Source organism: Lactuca sativa, chromosome 5 (genome assembly GCF_002870075.4).
Source record: "Lactuca sativa cultivar Salinas chromosome 5, Lsat_Salinas_v11, whole genome shotgun sequence".
Lineage (NCBI taxonomy): Eukaryota > Viridiplantae > Streptophyta > Magnoliopsida > Asterales > Asteraceae > Lactuca > Lactuca sativa.
The window spans coordinates 91,677,808-91,698,671 of NC_056627.2; positions in this window are offsets into that span (position 1 = coordinate 91,677,808).

The following is a 20,864-nucleotide window of genomic DNA, read 5'->3' on the forward strand; positions in this document are numbered from 1 at the left end:
AAAGATATGGAGGCATTATCTTTATGGTACTAAATGGAAACTTTTCACTGATCATAAGAGTCTCCAATATCTCTTTAATCAGAAGGAATTGAGCATGAGGCAACGACGCTGGCTGGAGTTACTCAAAGACTACGACTGTGAGATACTTTACCACCTTGGCAAAACAAATCTTGTTGCTGATGCTCACAGTCGGAAGGTAAACCTTGAAAAGAAAAGGCCAAGAGCGTTGAGAATTGAAGTTGTCTCGACGATTGTGGAAAGTATAAAGAAATCTCAAGAGAAAGCTTTAGAAAAAAATGACCGAAAGGAAGAAGGGTTATAGGTATTCCAAGATACGATTTGGGTACCTAAGACGGGTGGAGTAAGAGATCTTCTGATGGAAGAAGCTCACAAGACCATGTTCTCGATTCATCCCGACAGTATAAAAATATATAGGGATCTAAAGCCCTATTATTGATGGTCGACGATGAAGCTCGATGTTGCTAAGTATGTGGCCGAGTGTGTAACTTGTGCTAGGGTTAAGGCACAAACCGTATGGGAGTTTAGAACCTTTACCCGTACCCATGGGTAAATGGGAAGACATCACCATGGATTTTGTGACTAAACTACCCAGAACAAGGAACGATCATGACATGATTAGGGTGGTCGTTGATCGCTTCACTAAGAGTGCGCATTTCATAGCAGCCAAAGAGAAATGGTATGTGGATAAACTTGGGAATTCTTATGTGAAGGAAATTGTGAGGCTTCACGGTGTTCCGTTAATGATTGTATCCGATCGTGACAGCCGTTTTACCTCAAGGTTTTGGAGGAGTCTACAAGAGGAATTGGGTACCAAGTTGTGTTTGAGTACAGCTTACCATCCACAAACCGATGGTCAGAGCGAACGAATGATTCAAACATTGGAGGATATGCTGAGAGCATGTACCCTAGAATTCCAAGGTAACTGGGATGAACACTTACCTGTAGTAGAATTTTCCTATAATAATAGTTTCCACTCAAGCATTAAGATGACACCTTATCATGCTGTGTATGGAGAAAAGTGTCGAATGCCGTCATGTTGGCTGGAAGCTGGGGAAAAGCAGTTTATGGGACCTGAAATAGTCCATCAAACTGCTGAAAAGTTAAAAGTGATAAGGGAAAGGATGTTAGCTGCTCAAGATCGACAAAAGAGTTATGCTGACAAGAAACGACAACCGATAACCTTTGAAGTCGAAGATTCGGTTTTACTTAAAGTCTCGTCGTGGAAGGGACTTATAAGATTTAGTAAAAGTGGAAAGTTGAGTCCAAGGTTTATTGGACCGTTTAAAGTTCTTCAGAAGATCGGGAATCAAGATTACAAGCTAGAATTACCGGAAGAACTGGAGGGTATTCATAACACCTTTCATGTGTGTTATTTGAGAAAGTTTACGGGAGATGTGCCCGACATAATTCCGATTTCTGAGTTAAGGTTGGATGAAAACAAGAGGTTCATTGATGAACCAGAGGCAATCGTTGACCGTAAGACTAAGAAGTTGTGACGCAAGATGGACGATTTAGTGCGTGTGCGTTGGAAACATACGAATGGACCAAATCTCACTTGGGAAACGGAGAGTGACATGATGAGTCGCTACCCGCATTTGTTTGGTGATATATGATTCCGGGGATGGAATCATCCTAAAGGGGAGAGAATTGTAACACTCGTGTTTCTAGCCTAAGCATTTATATTGAGGTGGTTGTCTAGGTTAACCTTTGTAACTCATTTTGAAGAAATGAAAAGGAATTATGTGGATATTATGTGAATTATGTGTTTTATGCTTAACTATTAGGGTTTAATTAATTAAGAATAAAAATAAGCATCAAAATTAAAGTGTAAGATGAAGCTGATATCTTTACATAAAGTTGTAGTGGTCGAAACAAGGATTTCGGGGATATAAAGAATACCTAAATCCGAGTTATAACGAAGAAGTTATGACCTGTCGAAGTTTCGCGACAAAACCGACACGGTGCCGAATGTTGTAAAAAGTGAGTTTTTGATAAACTACTTTTTAGCCTTAGTGATCTAAATGAAATTCGTAGTATTCGTTAAACTGAGAAGTTCAATAAAAAGAATGCCCAAATCTGACTTCTTATGAGGAAGTTATGATTTTTCGAAGTTTCAGCTTAGCAGTAGATAGCTAAAAACTCGAATTTTAGATCGAGTGATTTTTAGCCGACACAACCTGAACGAGAATTGAAGGTCTCGTCATTAGTAGAACAACGGTAAAAAGTCTGACGAAAATGGACGTCGGATGAAAAAGTTATGAATTTTAACGGATTTGCTGTCCCGGTCTGTTAAAAATATTAATATAAAAATTAAAGTCACAATTAGCCGTCGAAGTCTAAACGAAAGTTATAGAGCGTAATTTTACCTATGCCTGCATATAAGTAATGTAAAAAACAGAGTTTGTATGAGAAAGTTATGGATGTTAGAAGTTTTGGCACGAAAATCGAGAAAGTTCGCATAGTCACGAGTTGCCACGTCACCCTCGCCTCGCATGTGCCACGTGTCAGAAATGGTGAGTCATGCGAAGCCACGTGTCAAATTCTGATTTGACCAAAGGGAGGCCCAATCCGAACCTCGCACGCCTTAGTCTGAGCCTCGCACATGGACTGCTAGACCGCTGTCCAATCAGCAACCACCACCGAGGCCCTCACACATGCTGCCATCTGCGCACCTTCGCCTGCGGACCCCACCACCAGAACCGACTTCAGACCTAGACCTCAGTCCAATTATAGACTGACAGCGAGCCATGTGCGAGCCCTCCCTCCGAGCCTTCGGATCTGCGACCTGTGGCCTCTTCTCAGGCCTTGGATCAGAATCCTCGCCCCTATAAATAGAAGGGTGCGAGACCTCCCGGGTATATTTTGGAAACTTGTCATTTTTAGCCCCTAAACCCATATTTCTTTCATCTTAACATCCCTCAAAGCCCCGGTATCAATTATAAGCCTCGGAATACTCCACGAAGTGCCCGAGAAGCCCGGAAAATTTATCTTTTCGGTTTCGAAGCCCGACCTTTATAGAGCTCGGTTTCTCAATAAAACTCCAGTTTTATTAGAAATGATCGTTTTACGAAACGACTTGCTGCCAATTATCATCAAATCATGTGAGTGTATAGTCACTTTCATTTTACACATAGATATGAAGTATTTTTTTTATGAAATACGTGCTATGTGTAATTATATTAATTGTTTGACTTAGGTGACTGTTGAATGGATGTTTTATACAAGTTTTAAACTGTATATGTATTTTAATCGACAAATATGTTGGGTAAAACATGGGTATATAGTGATGTGTGATAAAATAAAAGTGATGAGAGGCCTCGATGTGTTTTGAGATCCAGTCATCTAGTGGAGTTTGGATGACAACCACGGACTTTCTAGATAGTCCAGTGGGAAACATTAACAGGGTCGCAACCTATAGGTGTTAATGAACTTGGGTGTTCATTCGTTGTACTCCATCCCCCTCATGGTTGCCTTTAGGACATGTATAGCTGAGGAAACCCCTTAGCAGTAGTGTCCATCCCGATGATATTCTTTAGGCTAGGTCCCTTGTGAAAAGTGTTTAGGGACGTAAAGTGAGGATAACGGGAACGGGTAATCAGGGTTATTGTTGATTGGTGAAGTTAATAAGATTATTATTACTGTGGGTTGAAAACCGTATATGCTCACCAGGCTCCCAAGCCTGACCCACTCAGCTTTTTATGTTACAGGTAGTGGACCCCGAGCATAGTCGGAGGACGACGAGAGATTTTTGGATTATAGGCAAGTAGTTGTAAATAACTGTTGAAAGGCTTATAATGTTTTGTTTATGCTTTTGATCTGTATCGGAACATGAAATCCTGAGGTTTTGATATATATATATATATATATATATATATATATATATATATATATATATATATATATATATATATATATATATATATATATATATATATATATATATATATATATATGGAAAATATATACCTTCTTAATGAAGGGTTTTGATAAACTTTTATCATATGTTGTTTGGGGACCAATTCCGCAACATCTTTTGAAAAGATTCCTCTGATTTTATTTTAAAAATCATAAATTAAATCGGTATTTTCTGGCCGAGAAATTTGAGGATGTCACAATACACTTCTATTATTTTAAAACGGTTTTCAAAGGTTAACCTAGACTGTTACATCAAGATTAATGACAAGCCCAGAAATACAGGCGTTACAGTTCTCTCCACCTTAGAATGATTTTGTCCCCGGAATCACACATCAACAAACAAATGCGGATAGTGACCCATCATGTCACTCTCCGTTTCCCAGGTGAGATTCGGCCCATTCGTGTGTTTCCATCGGACAAGCACTAACTCGACCATCTTGCGTCGCAACTTCTTAGTCTTTCGGTCAACGATTGCCTCTGGTTCTTCAATCAACCTTTTGTTCTCATTGATTCTCAACTCCAAAAGTGTAATCATGTCGGGAACTTCTCCCGTGAACTTCCTCAATTAACACACATGGAAAGTGTTATGAATTCCATTCAGTTCTTCTGGTAGTTAGAGCTTGTAAGCTTGGTTCCTAATCCTCTGAAGAACTTTAAACGGTCCAATAAACCTTGGACCTAATTTTCCCCTTTTACCAAATCTTATAAGTTCCTTTCGACGGCGAGACTTTAAGCAAAACTGAATCTCCAACTTCAAAAGTCATCGGTGTTCGTTTGTTGTCAACATAACTCTTTTGAAGATCCTGAGCTGCTAACCTTCTCTCCCTAATTATTTTCATCTATTTAGCAGTTTGATGGACTATCTCCGGTCCCATAAACTGCTTTTCCCCAGCCTCAAGCAAACAAGACAGCGTACGACACTTTTGCCCGTACAAAGCTTGATAAGGTGCCATCTTAATGCTCAAGTGGATACTATTATTGTATGAAAATTATACCAAAGGTAAATGTTCATCCCAATTACCTTGGAATTCCAGGGTACATGCTCTCAGCATATCATCAAGTGTTTGTATTGTCCGTTCGATCTGACCATCAGTCTATGGATGGTAAGCTGTACTCAACAAAACTTGGTACCCAATTCATCTTGTAGACTTTTCCAAAATCGTGAGGTGAAACAACTATCATGATCTGACACAATCATTAACGGAACACCGTGAAGCCTAACAACTTCCTTCACGTAAGAATTCGCAAGATTATCCATAGACCATTTCTCCTTGGCCGCTATGAAATGCGCACTCTTAGTGAATCGATCAACAACCACCCAAATCGCCAAATCATGTCATGACCATTCTTTGTTCTGGGTAGTTTAGTGACAAAATCCATAGTTGTGACAATCCAAAAATTTCCGTTAGTTTTAACGTCGAAATTAATTACGTCAAAAATTAGTTAAATTTATCCCGAAAATATTTTTGACCGGATTTTAACCTGTTAGAATATTTTAAATAATATTCGTCAAGCGAACCATAATTTAGGCGGTATAACTTTTAAATTTGCCGTGATTAATAATAGTTGTGAAAAACCCCGCTCGCGGTTGGTGTCAGGTGAACCCTAGCCATGCCATAAACCCCACCCTATATAAGGGTGGAGTGGGTTTCATTCCCACCTTTTTCCCACCTTTGACTCTCTCTCTCTCTCTCTCTCTCTCTTCACTTTCTCTCTCTATAAACGGGTTTTGGTCCAAAATCGCCCCTACGAGCTTCAAATCGGTACTTTAACCTTCCTAGCTTGTCATTTATCTTATCTAATTTGCGAATTCTTGGCTTAATCATAAAAAAACCCCCAAGAACATGAGTTTACGGTCTTGGGAGCCTCCCGAAACCGTAAACCCCTTTAAGGGGGTTTTAATGCTAAAAAACCCTTCCAAACCACTTCTCATGTTTAGCAATTGTTTACAGGCTTACCCGAAAGGACTTAGAACACCAAAATCGGATCAAATGGGGAGTAAACATGATTTTACGGTCTAAGAACATCCTTAGACCGTAAACCCATATGCATGGACCATAAACACTTTTTTAAGTGTTAAACAACCCCTCAAACACCCCCAAGAGCTTCCATGAACTTCCTTGAGTGCATAGAACCTTATTTTCCTTCATGATATGCACCAAAGCATACAAAAACATGTCACACTTGAGTTTACGGTCCAAGAAGGTTCTTGGACCATAAACACCTATTCTTAGACCATAAACACCCCCAAAGAGTGTTAAAGTGCCCTTAACACTTTGTATGACTTGTAATTGGACCTAGAACTTCGTATGCTTAACCTACAACCACCAAAACATAGGATTCATGGACAAAATGATTTTACTACCGTAAAATCATGTGTTTAAGGTAGTAAACTCCCCAAGAACATCTTCTTAGACCGTAAACACCTTTCCAAGGTGTTTAAGTGCCCTAAACACCTTCCTAAGCTCCTAAAAGTGACTAGAACCTTACATGCATGAGTTAAAACCACCAAACAACAAAAGAAATGGACCAACATGAGTTTACTACTGTAAACTTATGTGTTTACGGTCATAAACTCCTCAAGGAGTAGTCATGGGCCGTAACTCCTTAAATGATCCATTTTGAAGCCTTAAACCCTTCATAAGCTCTAGAATTGAACCTTGCCTAACTCCACAAGTGTTATAAGACCTTAATGCATCAAAGAACACACCATCCATGAGTTTAAAGCCGTAAACTCATGGGAATAAGGTCTTAGGGCCGTAAACTCTATATATAGTATACTCTTGAAGAGTAAACTCCCTATCTAGGCCATACACACCCTTAGATGTTACCCGGGACACTCCTAGCACTTGACCAAAGTGTTTTCCGCATTTTAGGATGCGTATACGTGTTGAATTAGTATTATATTTACTAATTGTATGTAAACATATGTCATCATTCATGGGTTTTAGCCATAAGAACATCCTATGTGCTCATACAAACCCTAATGCTTGGATCTAGGTTTCTCTATTGTACATGCAATTTATCCAAGACTATAAACTCTAGATCTAGCATATGATAATCAATATATCATATAATTAGGGTTTAGATCATACCTTGATTGTTATATAGCAATAAAAATCTCAAATCCTCCTTGTATTGACTTTAGAAAGCTTAGAGTCACAAATGTCACTCCTCTAATGGTCCACAAACACCAAGAGCAAGAGGATGAAGAAGAGAAGAGAAGGAGGCTGCCCAAAACATGTGGAAACCCTAGAAGAAGTCTTGTACACGTTTTTGGGGCATAAGGGCTCTATATATAGTGAGGGTATTAGGGTTATCTAACAAGGAAACCCTAATTTGGATGCTTAAGCCCGAAGCAACCCATGGACTCCTTTCCTTAAAGGCCTTGGACGATTTCTAATGGGTTTCCCCATAGAATTCGTCCAACCTTATAATATAAGGCAATCCATAGCCCGATTGCAATTATCTTATAATTACAATTCCAGTCCCTTAAGTTTAATTAATCTCTTTTAGCCACAAACTTAATTCTTATTAATTCTTGACTAATATTAATTAAACAATATGATTTCTCCTTTAATATATTATTCCCATAATATATTAATAAATCATATTTAATCCTTTCTCTCCATAATTCATCCTATCAAGTTAGTTTGGTGAAGGCAACCCAAAAGGACCATGCACCATCGGGTCAAGTACATACCAAAATAGTTATGGACTTAGACACTAATCCAACAGTCTCCCACTTGGATAAGTCTAATAACTATCATGCGTATGACTTCGGATCCTGATCTGCAATTGTAGCTTTCCAAAGCCACTGTCAACTCTGATCCTATTAGATACGCGTGTCCTTTAGATAAGGGATCATATATTCCTCCATTCTAGATATCGTAAGACATGATTTCTAATCATTCTCTCTGTACTATTTCTCGACTTCTGATTTATGAATTACTAATTGAACAAATCAAATTAGCCCTAGCCCGACCGAGCATTTACGTTTGTCATCACTAAATCATCGAGGGGCCCAAAGATATCGCTTTTATTCTACTTTGGATAAAGGGAACGGATAAACTTTGATTCAATGCTCGCTTGCACTCACTCACCGAATCACACACAACTATATGTTTTATGACACCATGTTACTGGTGTGTTTACATATTCTCAATGTGCAACTGATTCGCAAGATACAACTCACACATCTCGGTTTCAAGAATATAAGATATTATCGTCTCACCAATCACTCGTGATATAATTCATAGAGTGATCCAAGTGAGCGTGGGTTTAATCCAATGCTCAAATCATATTCATAAGCACTCATGAACGTTGCAGCAAACATTTGCTTATGTCTAATACTCTTTAGACTATCAACACACCAATTCATGAAAGTCTTTATTCATAACTACTTCCAACATATGAACGACTGTGGCCCGTTCGAATAATTTGACTGTTCTTAACCAATTCATGACAGTCTTTATTCATACCTACTTCCAACGTATGAACTAATCCCATATGGCCTCAAACCTTTGAGCATAAATAAAACACCTTTTATTTATCACCATATAAATTACTCATTATTTGTTGTTTCGGGTAATCAACTTCTTACTTGAATTATTACACTTGTCCCATGCTCTTATCATGCACACAATTTTTACCTATGGTTGTTACTTTGTGAAATAGATCAAATGAACACATTTCCAATCATACTCATTTCACAACTCCAAATCCTTTTTCATAAGTGAAAGAATATCAAATTCTTGCCACTTATAGAATATGCTAGATTCTAACATTTTATGTAATGATCCTTTCGTAATGTCATAGCACAAAAGTCACAAAGACTATTTCCAACGATATTACAAAATCCCCTATCGGAGATTGTTACAATACAATTCCTTAGTTATGATGTCTCTCACTCAAAGTACATTCGTTTGAGCATCCTTTTGCATAAAAGTTTCTAATCTAGACATAGATTTTCAATATTCAATTCCCAATATGGACACGTTTCCATATTTTCCATATGAAAACTCATTCTTAATAGAATCTTATCTATTCATAATAATGTCGATATGGTCCATTCAATACTATACTTCCAAGTACTCACAAGCGACCAATCCTCGACGAACTTTGGATTGTCCTTTGATAGTTGTTTAATTATCTTAGTCAAAACCGATTCTTGTCCATTTCCCTCTAAATGCGCTAGACATTTGGAAAATTTTAGAATGGTCAAATATTATAGCATTTGCAATCAATCCTAAACCCGAAGCGTATGAGACACGATACATAATGTCTTACATAAAGATTTGATACTTTATCAATCTTCTGCCATAATATTTTATGTTCTACGTTCTCAAAATTCGAACTATGAAGAGGAATGCCGTAATCATAATCAAAATTTGTGAACACACTATGTTTCGTTGACTAAATTATTAACATTCCACAACCTAAGCCTTTAGATTTGAAATGGAGCATAATATCCTCTTCCTTAATTATAGCAAAACAACTTTTCAACTCTTGCAACTTTGCAAAGTATAACTATTGTTTTCTATAATTAATATTGCTAACTTGCAATACTTTCCATAATAATCATACAATCATAACATTTATGCTCCCACTATCATGATTATTATTATAAAACATAATACTTATGCTCCTACTAGCTTTGACATGTATTCAGAAACAACTTAAATTTTAGAAAAACAATACTTGTTGAATTTCTTAAGTTCATGTTTCTAATACCTAATGCTTTGATAATCCCTTAGATAGGTCATATGTGTGTCTAAACAATTCAGACTAATTGCCAAACCTCACAATTCAAATCATGGAAAGGGATACCGTAACCATAATCGAATTCGAGAATTCAATTTCAGAATCACTATCTTCTTAAAATCTTTCTCAGTGAAAGCATTTCCTCGCAGTCACTTTCATGAAGGAGGGAATCTTATGACACGTAGATTTTAATGGTGTATGTGTTCCTATCCATGTGAATTTGTCAAAACCAAAGTTTACGACAAATTCAAACTCATATGGACTGAACTTTCTTAATCATGATTTCTTGCCTTATGGTAGCACAGCTGCCCACCATGTCTTCCAAGTAGTTAAGCATCTCACCTTTTCCTATCAATGTACTTTTAATTGATCAAGGTCCTTGCCTTTTATGCTTTCAAATGAGAACTCATAGGGCTCACATGCATAATTAACTCAATTGGAATGGCACAGAAACAAAATAGTATCAACACGATAGGTTGTAAACCTCAACTCGTGTGCTAGTGATGATCGATAAGGTTTATTTTGATTTGTTCTTGAAACCTTTCAAGACCATTAAGACTCCCACTGACTCCTTGACATATAAGATTCTCTTTTCAATAAACATTTCTTGACAAACAAATATTCAAGTGTTAGTGTAGTTTTTATCAAAACACTTCATAAATTTGTCCTAGTTGGTCTTTGTCTTATCCAAGGTGTTTAAGTGCCCTAAACACCTTCCTAAGCTCCTAAAAGTGACTAGAACCTTACATGCATGAGTTAAAACCACCAAAAAACAAAAGAAATGGACCAACATGAGTTTACAACCGTAAAATCATGTGTTTACGGTCATAAATTCCTCAAGGAGTAGTCATGGGCCGTAAACTCCTTAAATGATCCATTTTGAAGCCTTAAACCCTTCATAAGCCCTAGAATTGAACCTAGCCTAATTCCACAAGTGTTATAAGACCTTAATGCATAAGAGAACACACCATCCATGAGTTTATGGCCGTAAACTCATGGGAATAAGGTCTTAGGGCTGTAAACTCTATAAAGAGTTTACTCTTGAAGGGTAAACTCCCTATCTAGGCCATACACACCCTTAGATGTTACCCGGGACACTCCTAGCACTTGACCAAAGTGTTTTCCGCATTTTAGGATGCGTATATGTGTTTAATTAGTATTATATTTATTAATTGTATGTAAACAAATGTCATCATATGTTAATAGTGATGGGTTATAGCCATAAGAACATCCTATGTGCTTATGCAACCCTAATGCTTGGATCTAGGTTTCTCTATTGTACATGCAATTCATCCAAGACTTTAAACCCTAAATCTAGCATATGATAATCAATATTAACATAATAATGGGTTTAAGATATTACCTTGATTGTTATGTAGCAATAACAATATCAAATCCTCCTTGTAATGACTTAAGAAAGCTTAGAGTCACATATGTCACTCCTCTAATGGCTCACAAACACCAAGAGCAAGAGGATGATGAATGAGGAGAGAGGAGGCTGCCTAAAATCGTCCAAAACCCTAAGGAGTTACTTTCACACGTTTTTCGTGCTCTAGGGATCTTTAAATAGTGAGGCTATTAGGGTTATCAAACAAGGAAACCCTAATTTGGATGCTTAGGCCCTAAGAAACCCATGGACTCCTTCCTTAAAGGACTAGGATGATTTCTAATGGGTTTCCCAATAGAATTCGTCCACCCCTTTAATATGGAGTCCATTAGCTCAATATTCAACTATGATACAATTGACAGTTCTAGTCCCTTAAGTTTAATTAATGTCTTTTAGCCACAAAAGTAATTCCTAATTTGTTATTGACTAATATTAATTAATCAATATGATTTCTCCTTTAATATATTATTCTCATAATATATTAATAAATGATAATTAATCCTTTCTCTCCATAATTCATCCTATCAAGTTGCTTTGGTGAAGGTAACCCAAAAGGACCATGCACCATCGGGTCAAGTACATACCAAAATAGTTATGGACTTAGACACTAATCCAACAGTCTCCCACTTGGATAAGTCTAATAACTATTCTGCGGATGACTTTATATCCTGATCTGCAATCGTAGCTTTCTAAAGCCGCTGTCAACTCTGATCTTATCAGATACGTGTGTCCTTTAGATAAGGGATCATATATTCCTCTATATATTCTCGATATCGTATAGATATGAGACATGAACTTAATCATTCCCTCTATACTATTTCCCGACTTCCGATTTATGACGACTGACAACAAACTACAATTGAAAATTCATTTTAGTCTCGGCTCGGCCAAACGCTTAGGTGTCATCACTAAATCATCGAGGGGCCCAAAGATACTGCTTTTATCCTACTTTGGATAAAAGGAACGGATAAACTTTGACTCAATGCTCGCTTGCACTCACTTACCGAATTACACACAACAATATGTTTTATAATACCAAGTTACTGGTGCGTTTATATATTATCAATGTGTAACCGACTCGCAAGATACAACTCACACATTTCGGTTTCAAGAATATAAGATGTTATCATCTCTCCAATCACTCGTGATAAAATCCATGAAGTGATCCAAGTGAGCGTGGGTTTAATCCAATGCTCAAATCATATTCATAAGCACTCATGAACATTGCAGCAAACATTTGCTTATGTCTAATACACTTTAGACAATCCACACACCAATTCACGACAATCTTCATTCATACCTACTTCCAATATATGAACGACTGTGGTCCGTTCGAATAATTTGACTGTTCTGAACCAATTAAATTATTCAGGAAGTCAAAACATGCGAAGTGAAACACAAGAATAATACTAATCCCATATGGCCTCAAACCTTTGATTATAAATAAAACACCTTTTATTTATCACCATATCGATTACTCATTATTTGTCGTTTCGGGTAATCAACTTCTTACTTGAATCATTACTACATTTGTCCCATGCTCTTAGCATGCACACAATGTTTACCTACGGTTCTTACTTTGTGAAATAGTTCAAATGAACACATTTCCAATCATACACATTTCACAACTCCTAATCCTTTTTCACAAGTGAAAGAATATCAAATTTCTTACTACTTATCAAATATGCTAGATTCTAACATTTTATTCAACGATCCTTTCATAATGTTATAGTACAAAAGTCACAATGATTATTGCCAATGAAATTACAATGTCCTCTATCTGAGATTGTTACAATACAATTCCATAGACATGATGTCTCTCACTCAAAGTACATTCCTCGAACATCCTTTCGCATAAAATTTTCTAATCTAGACATAGACTCTCAATATCTAACTCCTAATATGGAAACATTTCCATATTTTCCATATGACAACTTATCCGTAATAGAATCTCATCTATTCATAATAATGTCGATACGGTCCATCCAATATCATACTTCCAACTACTCACAAGTGACCAATCCTTAGCAAGCTTTGGATCGTCCTTTGATAGTTGTTTAATTACCTTAGTCAAAACCGATTCTTGTCCTTTTTCCCTCTAAATGCGCTAGACATTTGGAAAATTTCAGAATGGTCAAATATTATAGCCTTTGCAATCGATCCTTTACCCGAAGCGTATAGGACACGATGCATAATGTCTTACATAAAGATCTGATACTTTATCAATCTTCTGCCATAATATTTTATGTGTCACGTTCTCACAATTCGAACTATTAAGAGCGATGCCATAATCATAATCGAAATTTGAGAACGCACTATGTATCCTTGACTAAATTTATTAACATTCCACAACCTAAGCCTTTAGATTTGAAATAAAGCATAATATTCTCTCCCTTAATTATAGCAAAACAACTATTTAACCCTTATGACTTTGAAAAATATAAATCTTGTTTTCTATAATTAATATTGCTAACTTGCAATACTTGCCTTAATAATCATACAAGCATAACATTTATGCTCCCACTATCATGATGATTATTATCAAATAAGCATAATACTTATGCTCCCACTAGCTTTGACATGATAATCCTTTATCTAAGCTTCTTAAACTTATACACCTTTGCCTTAGATAGCTCATATGTGTGTCTAAACAATTCAGAGTAATTGCCAAATCTCACAATTCGAATCATGGAAAGGGATACCGTAACGATAATCGAATTCGAGAATACAATTTCACAATCACTATCTTTTTAAAATCTCTCCTAGTGAAAGCATTTCCTCACAGTCATCTTCATGATGGAGGGAATGTTATGACACTTAGATTTTAATGGTGTATGTGTTCCTATCCATGTGACTTTGTCAAAACCAAATTTTAAGACAAATTCAAACTCATATGGACCGAACCTTCTCAATCTTAATTTCTTGCCTTATGGTAACACAAGTGCTCACCATGTCTTCCAAGTAGTTAAGCAGCTCACCCTTTCCTATCAATGTACTTTTCATTGATCAAGGTGCTTGCCTTTTGTGCGTTTAAATAAGAACTCATAGAACTCATATGCATAATTAACTCGATTGGAACGGCACAGAAACAAGATAGTATCAACACGATAGGCTGTGAACTTCAAGTCGTGTGCTAGTGATGTTCGATAAGGTTTATATTGATTTGTTCTTGAACCCTTCAAAGACCATTAAGACTCCCACTGACTCCTTGACATATTATATTCTCTTGTCAATAAACATTTCTTAACAAACAAATATTCAAGAGTTAGTGTAGCTTTTATCAAGACAAACACTTCACAAAATTGGTACTCGTTGGTCTTTGTCTAATCGAAGACATCACAACTTACCAATTTCAAATGCGCAAGAATAAGAAAACCTTTTTCCAAATTCTACATTTTATGAATGTTATAAACCTTCTTAAGACTTGTCACTCAATGTCACAATCTTAACTCTAAGACTTGTTTTGGAACGAAGTATGATTGACTTCTTGATTTAACCATTTCTTCAATTCTTGATTCCTCTTCTTAGACATATAATTGTACTAACACTCACTTAGAGGATCAATTGAGATATGGTTCTTAATCATTAAGACCTATCATAAAACAAAAAAAATGGTAATCTCGCTACTTCTTAGAATAGAGAAACTTTTATCTTTCTGCCTACTTGATTCTTCTTTATTCGTTCTGCTATTGATTTAAACTCTTTCAAATCAACTCGGAATTACACTTAATCTTTTAAGTATAATCATATCCACTAAACCTTTAGTAAATCATGACGAATATCTTTCTCATTCTTGTGGTGGACTTGATTAGCACACAACCTTGTGTACTTGATCTCCTAGTCCTTCACTTGACACTTTGTCAACGAATTAGTCTAATTTCCAAATATGAAACTTCTCATTCATCATGCAATACTTGTTGTATGATTCCAAGTTTCTTTCCATATTAAACTTGGGCGATGAGAAACTTTCCATATTTGGTAAATTCTTGACCTTTCCACAAATAACATAATTAAGAATCAAATCAATTAGAAACTTAGAAACATCAATTTTTCATACACGCCATTACAAGGATAAATAGATAATATAAAATCAGAATTTATTTTATTGCGAAAAAATTTGTCCTTACAATGCAATTCAATTGAAAAACTATGTTAATACATATTTCTTAGCAATCTAAGTAGTAGCACAAGATTCTAATCTTCAAGTAATGCGATCGAAATCCATTTCTTCACGATTACATTCCACTCACTTCTTTCTTTAAGCTTCCTCTCTTTTCTTCGATCTTATAAGACATCGAAATGTAATCTTATCACATCATGTATTAAGAATCTAGAATAGGAACTTAAAAGAGTTAGTTAATGGATTTTACCTAAAGCAGAGCCATACGTTTTGACTCTCCCATCTCTTAGATCTCTTAGGAAAATATGGCAGCTTCGTCTCCAATGCCCCTTCTCTTGGCAATAAATGCAAATTGACTCTTTTGGAACAGCACACGAAACTACTTCTGACTTTGCCTTTCTCTTATGATCAAACTTTTTGATCATGGCATGTCTTTCATTGCCATTGCCTATATCCATAGAGGTCTGGAAGGCCGATCCACCAATCAACTTTTCTTTTCCAGTGCGCCAAATCATTGCTGATTCAGCAACAATAAGCATATAGGTGAGATCAATGATGGTTACGTCGTGGTTCATCATATGGTACTCTCTTACGAACTCACTATATGAGTTAGGAAGTGACTGAAGAACCCAGTCAACAGCCAGCTCCTCACAGACAACAGATCCCAACATTCTTAATCTATCAATGTGTGACTTCATCTCTAGGACGTGTGCACGCACCGACTTTCCTTCTTCATGTTTACTTACCGAAAGGGCTTGAGTGAGTTTGAACTTTTCAATCTTTAGAACTTGTGGGTTAGGGAGAATAATAGGAGGAGGTGGAGGAAGTGAAGCATGATCTCTTGTTCCTCGATTGAATCATGGAATATCATCTTCATGTGGAAAGCTTGTTCCACGGGATTTGGGAATACCATAGTTGTCATACTTTGACATCTACAAAACGGGAGAAAACAAATTCAAGTTAGTTGATTAGAATCCTCGATGTGACACCTAAATGAAACATCGAGGCTAGGATCCAACACAATACACTACAATCTAGAAAAGGGATGTCGTAATCTAGTTGTAGAATATTTAAAGGTAGGTAAATAACGATTTACCAATTTCCACCAAGAAAAAAGAAAAAGAAATTTATGTTTTAAATCCAATGAAAATTCCTAGATCTTTTGAGATTCATTGAACATTTCAATGGCATGTTTAAATCTCGATATGCCCTCTAGTTTGTGACTGGGATACCGAGGATCACAAAGCGGGTGTGAATAACCATGCAAACTTACATGGTGCCCCCACATGTTACAGTCACCTATTCGATGTGCCGATTAACCACACACGCTCCACCGAACTATGACAAACATTGAGTCACCCTTTGCTACCTTTGCTTAGAATCATTTAGTGTGCCGGTTAACCACACACGCTCCACTAACGTCTTTGCAAGGGTACAAAGTGTAATTTCATGGAATTGCATCAATTCACTTTTGCCTAAAGTAACTAAGATTTGGAATTTTGTAAAAGCATTTAGTTACTTTTGTACTTCATTATACTTATAATGGAATGTTTCTGTGCTATCCTACCCGTTCGGCTAACGACCCTCCACTAGTCAAGAGTGTGGTGGGTAAGAGTGGATACCCATTCAATCGCCATTTTATAGGCAATTTCCTTAAACACCCCTTATAGATCAGCTTCGTGAATGAGACCTACTAACGATAAGACTGACTTTTACTCGTACATATATATAATGTTAGACTTTTAATGTTATATATAGTATAGGGTGTATTTTACACTTTAAAAATACTAGGTGGTCTAATTTAATATATTACACTTTTAATTTAACTAAATGTAAACCTAAACTTAATGGATTTATTAAATCTCCTTTAATTATACACCTTAATTAATTAATAAAACCATAAGGGTGTGATTTGAACTTTTTAAAACAATACTAGGGTTTTAGAATTTAACATTTCTAAATTAAACTATTAATCAACTTTTAAATTCCAAAACTTGAGGGCAAGTTTTGAAACATTTCAAAACATTAGGGTTTAACTTATTTAAATTTCAAAAACAAAACTTTTAAGTTCAAATTTAAACTATAAAACCTAAATGGATTAATCTGAAAGTTTTCCAAACTTTGTCAAGAATATTCTAGATCATATAATTCAAATAAGGCAATTAACTATTAATTGGTGGTTGTCTAATTAGATCTAGTTCAAATTCTTGTAAGATAATGATCAAATAATTCATATAATTTAACATTTATCGAATAAGGTAAGAATTATCTAATTAGATGACCAAAATCTTTTAATTTTGACAAGGATAATCATAAGGGATCAACAAAATTCGAATTTTATTAATTTTAAACAATTATGACAATTATCCTAAGTCAAAATAGGTAAAAAAATCCCGAAACTACCTCCTTCTAACGCTCGAACTCGCCGAGTTGGAGTTACTCGCCGAGTCCACATTGGAACTCGCTGAATTCATCAGGCAGGGGGCCAAAAAAACGATTTTTGAAGCTTGAACAAATAACTAAGGCATCAATACAATAGAAACCAATCAAGGCTCTGATACCACTGAGGGGTTATAGCCATAAGAACATCCTATGTGCTCATGCAACCCTAATGCTTGGATCTAGGTTTCTCTATTGTACATGCAATTCATCCAAGACTTTAAACCCTAAATCTAGCATATGATAATCAATATTAACATAATAATGGGTTTAAGATATTACCTTGATTGTTATGTAGCAATAACAATCTCAAATCCTCCTTGTAATGACTTAAGAAAGCTTAGAGTCATAAATGTCACTCCTCTAATGGCTCACAAACACCAAGAGAAGGAGGATGATGAATGAGGATAGAGGAGGCTGCCCAAAATCGTCCAAAACCCTAAGGAGTTACTTTCACATGTTTTTGGTGCTCTAGGGATCTTTAAATAGTGAGGCTATTAGGGTTATCAAACAAGGAAACCCTAATTTGGGTGCTTAGGCCCTAAGAAACCCATGGACTCCTTCCTTAAAGGCCTAGGATGATTTCTAATGGGTTTCCCAATAGAATTCGTCCACCCCTTTAATATGGAGTCCATTAGCTCAATATTCAACTATGATACAATTGACAGTTCTAGTCCCTTAAGTTTAATTAATGTCTTTTAGCCACAAAATTAATTCCTAATTAGTTATTGACAAATATTAATTAATCAATATGATTTCTCCTTTAATATATTATTCTCATAATATATTAATAAATCATAATTAATACTTTCTCTCCATAATTCATCCTATCAAGATGCTTTGGTGAAGGCAACCCAAAAGGACCATGCACCATCATAATATATTAATAAATCATAATTAATCCTTTCTCTCCATAATTCATCCTATCAAGATGCTTTGGTGAAGGCAACCCAAAAGGACCATGCACCATCGGGTCAAGTACATACCAAAATAGTTATGGACTTAGACACTAATCCAACAAATAGGTCACTAGGTGTGTTCAAGTCTTTACTTGACACCGAGCACCCAAGCGACACTTTTGTTCGATACGCTTACAAGTTAAAACATGCCGGTTATCATATCAATCACATGTGATTGATAACCCGCATGCACAAGGATTTATTACACTGTCAACTGTTTTACCAAGTATGATACTGTAATGGTTTTCCAAAACGTCTTTACTTGTTCAAAGCTTTTCTCAAATTGGCTCTCGTGCTTTATGTTTTACTTCAAATTCAGTTACAGCAACATTTGAAACAAAGGTTTTCTTCACTTATATTGTTTTATCAGAAATTACATTCAAAACGTGTTTATAAAAGGTTTTCAAAGGATTTCTAAAGGTTTTCAAACTTATTTTACCAAAAGAATACAAAGTCATGAGTTTCTTAAGTGAAAAGGTTTTCCAAAGTTTTCATCAAAGTTTTCTTCCATGTTTTTATACTCCTACTTCGTTAGATACTATTGTTTCATTATACTTCTTCTTAGTTAATGCTCCTACTTAGTTAAATGCTACTTCTTTGTTAATGCTTCTACTTCGTGATACGCTTCTACTTATTAACGCTTCTACTTATTAATGCTTCTACTTCGTGAAACGCTTCTACTTCGTGACACACTTTTACTTTGTTAAACACTTAAAACTTCGTTAAATATTTCTACTTAATTAAATGTATGCCTGTACTTGTATAGTTAAATAAATAATGTTTAAAGGACTTAGGAAGGCTAGTTCGCCCTATTTCCTTTTCCACGTTGGGATGTGGTCTGATGGGATCGGATATCCGTCCGAAGGTCGTTTGATCATTAATTATATATTATGTATACATGTATAGACATATAGGTTTACATCGATCAGTTCAGTTATGAGTCTCAACCGTTAGTCCAGGACTTACATCAGAATTCACTGTTCGAGATGCATCTTCAAGACACGGATCTCCCCGTCGTCGAGTTGGTAACCAGTGTCTCTTGTAGGGAGAGCGGACATTGTGTGTATAGATCTATACGGGATTGACACCCCCGCACCCTGACTGCTAGCTACAGTCCACGGCCTCCAAGCCAAGGGGTGACAAATGTCATATTCACACCAACGCTTGCAGGGCGTCAAGTACTCTAGTGTAGATTAGTATACTAGAACACATTCTTAGAATTACTCTTCTTTAGACCTTGCTAGCTGTACCTTTCATTTGATACTGGCTGGGGTCTGTGTTCACTGTTTTAGACCTTGCTAGCCGTATCGTACATTCGATACTCTCCTGGAGTCTATGATTGCTTTTGCCTTAGTCAGCAATATTTTATTGCTGAGGCATATGTTATTTTCCATATTGTTTATCCTCCTACTTACTTTAAAATCAAATACCATATTTTGGTAATGATAGTATTCCAGGGAAATTCTCTTTAAGACATAACACTGTCAGGTCTTGGTAGAAGACTGCTTTTATTTAGAAAATATAGGATTTTCCGGAAAGGACTATAATACACCGTTGATTCTAAACTACTACTTTTATAAAGTTATTTGAATAAAATGATACTAAATACTTATGAACTCACCAGAATTTATAAAAATGCTGATACTCGCTTTCAAATAACTTGTATTCTCAGGTCAGCGATAGACAGGTACATCCCAGGAGCTTTTGGTGAAGACAGTTAGTACCAAGCTGCACCTATATCATTACTTGTATTACTGTAATGTCTCTATGAAATGTAACTTATGTAAAACTATTACTATTAATGCAATGGTTGTTGTAATTTGATTACTATACTACATGTGTTGTGATACTTGACATGATGTCATCCACCCCAGAACATTTCCGCCGTTTCGGTTTTGGGGTGTGATAGATTGGTATCAGAGCATTGTTTATAGTGAGCTAAGTATATCAATCCATAAAAGATATACATCCTAAAAATACATAGGGATAAAACACTCTGACCAAGAATTATACATTAAAATATAACCATATTTTTCCAAAGTATAAGAACATCCAGAATCTAAACACTAGAACACAAGTATCACAAGAAGAACAAGAATAAAAGTCTTCGGATGTTGAGCATTACCGTCAAACCTGGGCAGTTATGTAATCGTAAGCTGGAATAAATGTAACCTGATCAACTACATTTATTCGAGATGCGATGAACGTGTGCTTGGGAGTGATAGTGGTGTTGCAACAGGTCTGAAACTTACCAACTAGG